The 7,500-nt window shown below is 46.0% G+C and overlaps 13 non-coding genes across 13 annotated transcripts; 5 read left to right on the top strand and 8 right to left on the bottom strand.

The window, feature by feature from the left end:
* Positions 1 to 374: 374 nt before the first annotated feature.
* TRNAK-CUU (transfer RNA lysine (anticodon CUU)) lies at positions 375 to 447 on the bottom strand. The gene has a single exon. It is a non-coding gene; the product is annotated as a tRNA-Lys (tRNA).
* A 141-nt stretch (positions 448 to 588) lies between these two features.
* On the top strand, positions 589 to 659 carry TRNAG-GCC (transfer RNA glycine (anticodon GCC)). Its single transcript has one exon. It is a non-coding gene; the product is annotated as a tRNA-Gly (tRNA).
* A 612-nt stretch (positions 660 to 1,271) lies between these two features.
* On the bottom strand, positions 1,272 to 1,344 carry TRNAK-CUU (transfer RNA lysine (anticodon CUU)). The gene has a single exon. It is a non-coding gene; the product is annotated as a tRNA-Lys (tRNA).
* A 678-nt stretch (positions 1,345 to 2,022) lies between these two features.
* On the bottom strand, positions 2,023 to 2,095 carry TRNAK-CUU (transfer RNA lysine (anticodon CUU)). The gene has a single exon. It is a non-coding gene; the product is annotated as a tRNA-Lys (tRNA).
* Positions 2,096 to 2,239: 144 nt separating this feature from the next.
* On the top strand, positions 2,240 to 2,310 carry TRNAG-GCC (transfer RNA glycine (anticodon GCC)). The gene has a single exon. It is a non-coding gene; the product is annotated as a tRNA-Gly (tRNA).
* Positions 2,311 to 3,661: 1,351 nt separating this feature from the next.
* On the bottom strand, positions 3,662 to 3,734 carry TRNAK-CUU (transfer RNA lysine (anticodon CUU)). The gene has a single exon. It is a non-coding gene; the product is annotated as a tRNA-Lys (tRNA).
* Positions 3,735 to 3,869: 135 nt separating this feature from the next.
* On the top strand, positions 3,870 to 3,940 carry TRNAG-GCC (transfer RNA glycine (anticodon GCC)). Its single transcript has one exon. It is a non-coding gene; the product is annotated as a tRNA-Gly (tRNA).
* A 612-nt stretch (positions 3,941 to 4,552) lies between these two features.
* On the bottom strand, positions 4,553 to 4,625 carry TRNAK-CUU (transfer RNA lysine (anticodon CUU)). Its single transcript has one exon. It is a non-coding gene; the product is annotated as a tRNA-Lys (tRNA).
* A 156-nt stretch (positions 4,626 to 4,781) lies between these two features.
* Positions 4,782 to 4,852, top strand: TRNAG-GCC (transfer RNA glycine (anticodon GCC)). Its single transcript has one exon. It is a non-coding gene; the product is annotated as a tRNA-Gly (tRNA).
* Positions 4,853 to 5,464: 612 nt separating this feature from the next.
* On the bottom strand, positions 5,465 to 5,537 carry TRNAK-CUU (transfer RNA lysine (anticodon CUU)). Its single transcript has one exon. It is a non-coding gene; the product is annotated as a tRNA-Lys (tRNA).
* Positions 5,538 to 6,352: 815 nt separating this feature from the next.
* On the bottom strand, positions 6,353 to 6,425 carry TRNAK-CUU (transfer RNA lysine (anticodon CUU)). The gene has a single exon. It is a non-coding gene; the product is annotated as a tRNA-Lys (tRNA).
* A 432-nt stretch (positions 6,426 to 6,857) lies between these two features.
* Positions 6,858 to 6,930, bottom strand: TRNAK-CUU (transfer RNA lysine (anticodon CUU)). Its single transcript has one exon. It is a non-coding gene; the product is annotated as a tRNA-Lys (tRNA).
* A 132-nt stretch (positions 6,931 to 7,062) lies between these two features.
* On the top strand, positions 7,063 to 7,133 carry TRNAG-GCC (transfer RNA glycine (anticodon GCC)). The gene has a single exon. It is a non-coding gene; the product is annotated as a tRNA-Gly (tRNA).
* The last annotated feature ends 367 nt before the right edge of the window (positions 7,134 to 7,500 follow it).

Here is a 7,500-nt window from a genome sequence, read left to right as displayed (position 1 = left end):
TCAAAGTTGAATCGCTGAGTTTGAGTTTTTTTCGGTATTAGTTTTTTTTCAAGGAGGTAATCTGTGGGCTCTTTGGTGGGTTAATAGAGGTAAGCACAGCCAGAAAAGAAAGAAGCACTCTACCAGATTGAATACAGCTCAGTAATTTCCTTTGGACTGCAGCTGAATAGTGAGAAAAAATCAGTAGTCTTCCGAATGGTCTAAGTGTAGAAGTGGCCTTATTTGCTTCTGATCATCTTTATCCTTTCCAACATTTTTCTTTGCTTCAGTTGCATTGAGGCATTTGGTTTTATTTATTTCAGGGAGGGTATCTGTGAGCTGTTTGGTGGGGTGATGCAGGTAAGCACAGCCAGAAACGAAAAGTTACCAGTCATCGCCCAACGTGGGGCTCAAACCCACGACCCTGAGATTAAGAGTCTCATGCTCTACCGACTGAGCTAGCCGGGCAACTGCTTGACAGGAGAGCTTGCTCCGCCAGAGTGGGACATGGTATCTGTGGGCAGGAGGCCGTGGTGAGGCCTGGGTGCCAGCAGCAGCAGCAGCAGCAGCAGCAGCAGTCGGTTGCCAAAAACTAAATGTCATGGCAGAGCATTGGTGGTTCAGTGGTAGAATTCTCGCCTGCCACGCGGGAGGCCCGGGTTCGATTCCCGGCCAATGCAGCGCTGATCTTTTAGTCCTTCAGCTCCCATTCCAAACCATGTCTTAGTCTTTATTTAAGGCGAGGACTACAGGGAGACGTTTTTTAGAGCTACTGATGAATTTCTACTATAGAGATAAAAAAGGACCCCAGGAGATTGAATAAAGTCCAGGGTTTTACTTTGGACTGCAGCTGAATAGTCAGAATCAATCAGTAGCATTCTTTGATTCCATCCTCTTTATCCTTCAAAATGATTTTCCTCAAAGTTGGATCGCTGAGTTTGAGTTTTTTTCGGTATTAGTTTTTTTTCAAGGAGGTAATCTGTGGGCTCTTTGGTGGGTTAATAGAGGTAAGCACAGCCAGAAAAGAAAGAAGCACTCTACCAGATTGAATACAGCTCAGTAATTTCCTTTGGACTGCAGCTGAATAGTGAGAAAAAATCAGTAGCCTTCCGAATGGTCTAAGTGTAGAAGTGGCCTTATTTGCTTCTGATCATCTTTATCCTTTCCAACATTTTTCTTTGCTTCAGTTGCATTGAGGCATTTGGTTTTATTTATTTCAGGGAGGGTATCTGTGAGCTGTTTGGTGGGGTGATGCAGGTAAGCACAGCCAGAAACAAAAAGTTACCAGTCATCGCCCAACGTGGGGCTCGAACCCACAACCCTGAGATTAAGAGTCTCATGCTCTACCGACTGAGCTAGCCGGGCTAGAATTCTCGCCTGCCACGCGGGAGGCCCGGGTTCGATGCCCGGGTTCGATTCCCGGCCAATGCAGCGCTGTTCTTTTAGTCCTTCAGCTCCCATTCCAAACCATGTCTTAGTCTTTATTTAAGGCTAGGACTACAGGGAGACGTTTTGTAGAGCTACTGATGAATTTCTACTATAGAGATAAAAAAGGACCCCAGGAGATTGAATAAAGTCCAGGGTTTTACTTTGGACTGCAGCTGAATAGTGAGAATCAATCAGTAGCATTCTTTGATTCCATCCTCTTTATCCTTCAAAATGATTTTCCTCAAAGTTGAATCGCTGAGTTTGAGTTTTTTTCGGTATTAGTTTTTTTTCAAGGAGGTAATCTGTGGGCTCTTTGGTGGGTTAATAGAGGTAAGCACAGCCAGAAAAGAAAGAAGCACTCTACCAGATTGAATACAGCTCAGTAATTTCCTTTGGACTGCAGCTGAATAGTGAGAAAAAATCAGTAGCCTTCCGAATGGACTAAGTGTAGAAGTGGCCTTATTTGCTTCTGATCATCTTTATCCTTTCCAACATTTTTCTTTGCTTCAGTTGCATTGAGGCATTTGGTTTTATTTATTTCAGGGAGGGTATCTGTGAGCTATTTGGTGGGGTGATGCAGGTAAGCACAGCCAGAAACGAAAAGTTACCAGTCATCGCCCAACGTGGGGCTCGAACCCACGACCCTGAGATTAAGAGTCTCATGCTCTACCGACTGAGCTAGCCGGGCAACTGCTTGACAGGAGAGCTTGCTCCGCCAGAGTGGGACATGGTATCTGTGGGCAGGAGGCCGTGGTGAGGCCTGGGTGCCAGCAGCAGCAGCAGCAGCAGCAGCAGCAGCAGTCGGTTGCCAAAAACTAAATGTCATGGCAGAGCATTGGTGGTTCAGTGGTAGAATTCTTGCCTGCCACGCGGGAGGCCTGGGTTCGATTCCCGGCCAATGCAGCGCTGATCTTTTAGTCCTTCAGCTCCCATTCCAAACCATGTCTTAGTCTTTATTTAAGGCGAGGACTACAGAGAGACGTTTTGTAGAGCTACTGATGAATTTCTACTATAGAGATAAAAAAGGACCCCAGGAGATTGAATAAAGTCCAGGGTTTTACTTTAGACTGCAGCTGAATAGTGAGAATCAATCAGTAGCATTCTTTGATTCCATCCTCTTTATCCTTCAAAATGATTTTCCTCAAAGTTGGATCGCTGAGTTTGAGTTTTTTTCGGTATTAGTTTTTTTTTCAAGGAGGTAATCTGTGGGCTCTTTGGTGGGTTAATAGAGGTAAGCACAGCCAGAAAAGAAAGAAGAACTCTACCAGATTGAATACAGCTCAGTAATTTCCTTTGGACTGCAGCTGAATAGTGAGAAAAAATCAGTAGCCTTCCGAATGGTCTAAGTGTAGAAGTGGCCTTATTTGCTTCTGATCATCTTTATCCTTTCCAACATTTTTCTTTGCTTCAGTTGCATTGAGGCATTTGGTTTTATTTATTTCAGGGAGGGTATCTGTGAGCTGTTTGGTGGGGTGATGCAGGTAAGCACAGCCAGAAACGAAAAGTTACCAGTCATCGCCCAACGTGGGGCTCGAACCCTCGACCCTGAGATTAAGAGTCTCATGCTCTACCGACTGAGCTAGCCGGGCTAGAATTCTCGCCTGCCACGCGGGAGGCCCGAGTTCGATTCCTGGCCAATGCAGCGCTGTTCTTTTAGTCCTTCAGCTCCCATTCCAAACCATGTCTTAGTCTTTATTTAAGGCTAGGACTACAGGGAGACGTTTTGTAGAGCTACTGATGAATTTCTACTATAGAGATAAAAAAGGACCCCAGGAGATTGAATAAAGTCCAGGGTTTTACTTTGGACTGCAGCTGAATAGTGACAATCAATCAGTAGCATTCTTTGATTCCATCCTCTTTATCCTTCAAAATGATTTTCCTCAAAGTTGGATCGCTGAGTTTGAGTTTTTTTCGGTATTAGTTTTTTTTCAAGGAGGTAATCTGTGGGCTCTTTGGTGGGTTAATAGAGGTAAGCACAGCCAGAAAAGAAAGAAGCACTCTACCAGATTGAATACAGCTCAGTAATTTCCTTTGGACTGCAGCTGAATAGTGAGAAAAAATCAGTAGCCTTCCGAATGGTCTAAGTGTAGAAGTGGCCTTATTTGCTTCTGATCATCTTTATCCTTTCCAACATTTTTCTTTGCTTCAGTTGCATTGAGGCATTTGGTTTTATTTATTTCAGGGAGGGTATCTGTGAGCTGTTTGGTGGGGTGATGCAGGTAAGCACAGCCAGAAACGAAAAGTTACCAGTCATCGCCCAACGTGGGGCTCGAACTCACGACCCTGAGATTAAGAGTCTCATGCTCTACCGACTGAGCTAGCTGGGCAACTGCTTGACTGGAGAGCTTGCTCCGCCAGAGTGGGACATGGTATCTGTGGGCAGGAGGCCGTGGTGAGGCCTGGGTGCCAGCAGCAGCAGCAGCAGCAGCAGTCGGTTGCCAATAACTAAATGTCATGGCAGAGCATTGGTGGTTCAGTGGTAGAATTCTCGCCTGCCACGCGGGAGGCCCGGGTTCGATTCCCGGCCAATGCAGCGCTGTTCTTTTAGTCCTTCAGCTCCCATTCCAAATCATGTCTTAGTCTTTATTTAAGGCTAGGACTACAGGGAGACGTTTTGTAGAGCTACTGATGAATTTCTACTATAGAGATAAAAAAGGACCCCAGGAGATTGAATAAAGTCCAGGGTTTTACTTTGGACTGCAGCTGAATAGTGAGAATCAATCAGTAGCATTCTTTGATTCCATCCTCTTTATCCTTCAAAATGATTTTCCTCAAAGTTGGATCGCTGAGTTTGAGTTTTTTTCGGTATTAGTTTTTTTTCAAGGAGGTAATCTGTGGGCTCTTTGGTGGGTTAATAGAGGTAAGCACAGCCAGAAAAGAAAGAAGCACTCTACCAGATTGAATACAGCTCAGTTATTTCCTTTGGACTGCAGCTGAATAGTGAGAAAAAATCAGTAGCCTTCCGAATGGTCTAAGTGTAGAAGTGGCCTTATTTGCTTCTGATCATCTTTATCCTTTCCAACATTTTTCTTTGCTTCAGTTGCATTGAGGCATTTGGTTTTATTTATTTCAGGGAGGGTATCTGTGAACTGTTTGGTGGGGTGATGCAGGTAAGCACAGCCAGAAACGAAAAGTTACCAGTCATCGCCCAACGTGGGGCTCGAACCCACGACACTGAGATTAAGAGTCTCATGCTCTACCGACTGAGCTAGCCGGGCAACTGCTTGACTGGTGAGCTTGCTCCACCAGAGTGGGACATGGTATCTGTGGGCAGGAGGCCGTGGTGAGGCCTGGGTGCCAGCAGAGGCAGCAGCAGCAGCAGCAGCAGCAGCAGCAGCAGCAGTAGGTTGCCAAAAACTAAATGTCATGGCAGAGCATTGGTGGTTCAGTGGTAGAATTCTCGCCTGCCACGCGGGAGGCCCGGGTTCGATTCCCGTCCAATGCAGCGCTGTTCTTTTAGTCCTTCAGCTCCCATTCCAAACCATGTCTTAGTCTTTATTTAAGGCTAGGACTACAGGGAGACGTTTTGTAGAGCTACTGATGAATTTCTACTATAGAGATAAAAAAGGACCCCAGGAGATTGAATAAAGTCTAGGGTTTTACTTTGGACTGCAGCTGAATAGTGAGAATCAATCAGTAGCATTCTTTGATTCCATCCTCTTTATCCTTCAAAATGATTTTCCTCAAAGTTGGATCGCTGAGTTTGAGTTTTTTTCGGTATTAGTTTTTTTTCAAGGAGGTAATCTGTGGGCTCTTTGGTGGGTTAATAGAGGTAAGCACAGCCAGAAAAGAAAGAAGCACTCTACCAGATTGAATACAGCTCAGTAAATTCCTTTGGACTGCAGCTGAATAGTGAGAAAAAATCAGTAGCCTTCCGAATGATCTAAGTGTAGAAGTGGCCTTATTTGCTTATGATCATCTTTATCCTTTCCAACATTTTTCTTTGCTTCAGTTGCATTGAGGCATTTGGTTTTATTTATTTCAGGGAGGGTATCTGTGAGCTGTTTGGTGGGGTGATGCAGGTAAGCACAGCCAGAAACGAAAAGTTACCAGTCATCGCCCAACGTGGGGCTCGAACCCACGACCCTGAGATTAAGAGTCTCATGCTCTACCGACTGAGCTAGCCGGGCAACTGCTTGACTAGAGAGCTTGCTCCGCCAGAGTGGGACATGGTATCTGTGGGCAGGAGGCCGTGGTGAGGCCTGGGTGCCATCAGCAGCAGCAGCAGCAGTCGGTTGCCAAAAACTGAATGTCATGGCAGAGCATTGGTGGTTCAGTGGTAGAATTCTCTCCTGCCACGCGGGAGGCCCGGGTTCGATTCCCGGCCAATGCAGCGCTGTTCTTTTAGTCCTTCAGCTCCCATTCCAAACCATGTCTTAGTCTTTATTTAAGGCTAGGACTACAGGGAGACGTTTTGTAGAGCTACTGATGAATTTCTACTATAGAGATAAAAAAGGACCCCAGGAGATTGAATAAAGTCCAGGGTTTTACTTTGGACTGCAGCTGAATAGTGAGAATCAATCAGTAGCATTCTTTGATTCCATCGTCTTTATCCTTCAAAATGATTTTCCTCAAAGTTGGATCGCTGAGTTTGAGTTTTTTTCGGTATTAGTTTTTTTTCAAGGAGGTAATCTGCGGGCTCTTCGGTGAGTTAATAGAGGTAAGCACAGCCAGAAAAGAAAGAAGCACTCTACCAGATTGAATACAGCTCAGTAATTTCCTTTGGATTGCAGCTGAATAGTGAGAAAAAATCAGTAGCCTTCCGAATGGTCTAAGTGTAGAAGTGGCCTTATTTGCTTCTGATCATCTTTATCCTTTCCAACATTTTTCTTTGCTTCAGTTGCATTGAGGCATTTGGTTTTATTTATTTCAGGGAGGGTATCTGTGAGCTGTTTGGTGGGGTGATGCAGGTAAGCACAGCCAGAAACGAAAAGTTACCAGTCATCGCCCAACGTGGGGCTCGAACCCACGACCCTGAGATTAAGAGTCTCATGCTCTACCGACTGAGCTAGCCGGGCAACTGCTTGACTGGAGAGCTTGCTCCGCCAGAGTGGGACATGGTATCTGTGGGCAGGAGGCCGTGGTGAGGCCTGGGTGCCAGCAGCAGCAGCAGCAGCAGCAGTCGGTTGCCAAAAACTAAATGTCATGGCAGAGCATTGGTGGTTCAGTGGTAGAATTCTCTTTGGTGGGTTAATAGAGGTAAGCACAGCCAGAAAAGAAAGAAGCACTCTACCAGATTGAATACAGCTCAGTAATTTCCTTTGGACTGCAGCTGAATAGTGAAAAAAAATCAGTAGCCTTCCGAATGGTCTAAGTGTAGAAGAGGCCTTATTTGCTTCTGATCATCTTTATCCTTTCCTTTTTTTTATTTATTTCAGGGAGGGTATCTGTAAGCTGTTTGGTGTGGTGATGCAGGTAAGCACAGCCAGAAACGAAAAGTTACCAGTTATCGCCCAATGTGGGGCTCGAACCCACGACCCTGAGATTAAGAGTCTCATGCTCTACCGACTGAGCTAGCCGGGCAACTGCTTGACTGGAGAGCTTGCTCCGCCAGAGTGGGACATGGTATCTGTGGGCAGGAGGCCGTGGTGAGGCCTGGGTGCCAGCAGCAGCAGCAACAGCAGTCGGTTGCCAAAAACTAAATGTCATGGCAGAGCATTGGTGGTTCAGTGGTAGAATTCTCGCCTGCCACGTGGGAGGCCCGGGTTCGATTCCCGGCCAATGCAGCGCTGTTCTTTTAGTCCTTCAGCTCCCTTTCCAAACCATGTCTTAGTCTTTATTTAAGGCTAGGACTACAGGGAGACGTTTTGTAGAGCTACTGATGAATTTCTACTATAGAGATAAAAAAGGACCCTGAGATTAAGAGTCTCATGCTCTACCGACTGAGCTAGCCGGGCAACTGCTTGACTGGAGAGCTTGCTCCGCCAGAGGGGGACATGGTATCTGTGGGCAGGAGGCCGTGGTGAGGCCTGGGTGCCAGCAGCAGCAGCAGCAGCAGTCGGTTGCCAAAAACTAAATGTCATGGCAGAGCATTGGTGGTTCAGTGGTAGAATTCTCTTTGGTGGGTTAATAGAGGTAAGCACAGCCAGAAAA

The sequence above is a fragment of the Hyla sarda genome, chromosome 1 (assembly GCF_029499605.1).
Source record: "Hyla sarda isolate aHylSar1 chromosome 1, aHylSar1.hap1, whole genome shotgun sequence".
NCBI lineage: Eukaryota > Metazoa > Chordata > Amphibia > Anura > Hylidae > Hyla > Hyla sarda.
The sequence above is the reverse complement of the archived record's forward strand: the minus strand, read 5'-3'. Positions and strand labels throughout refer to the sequence as shown.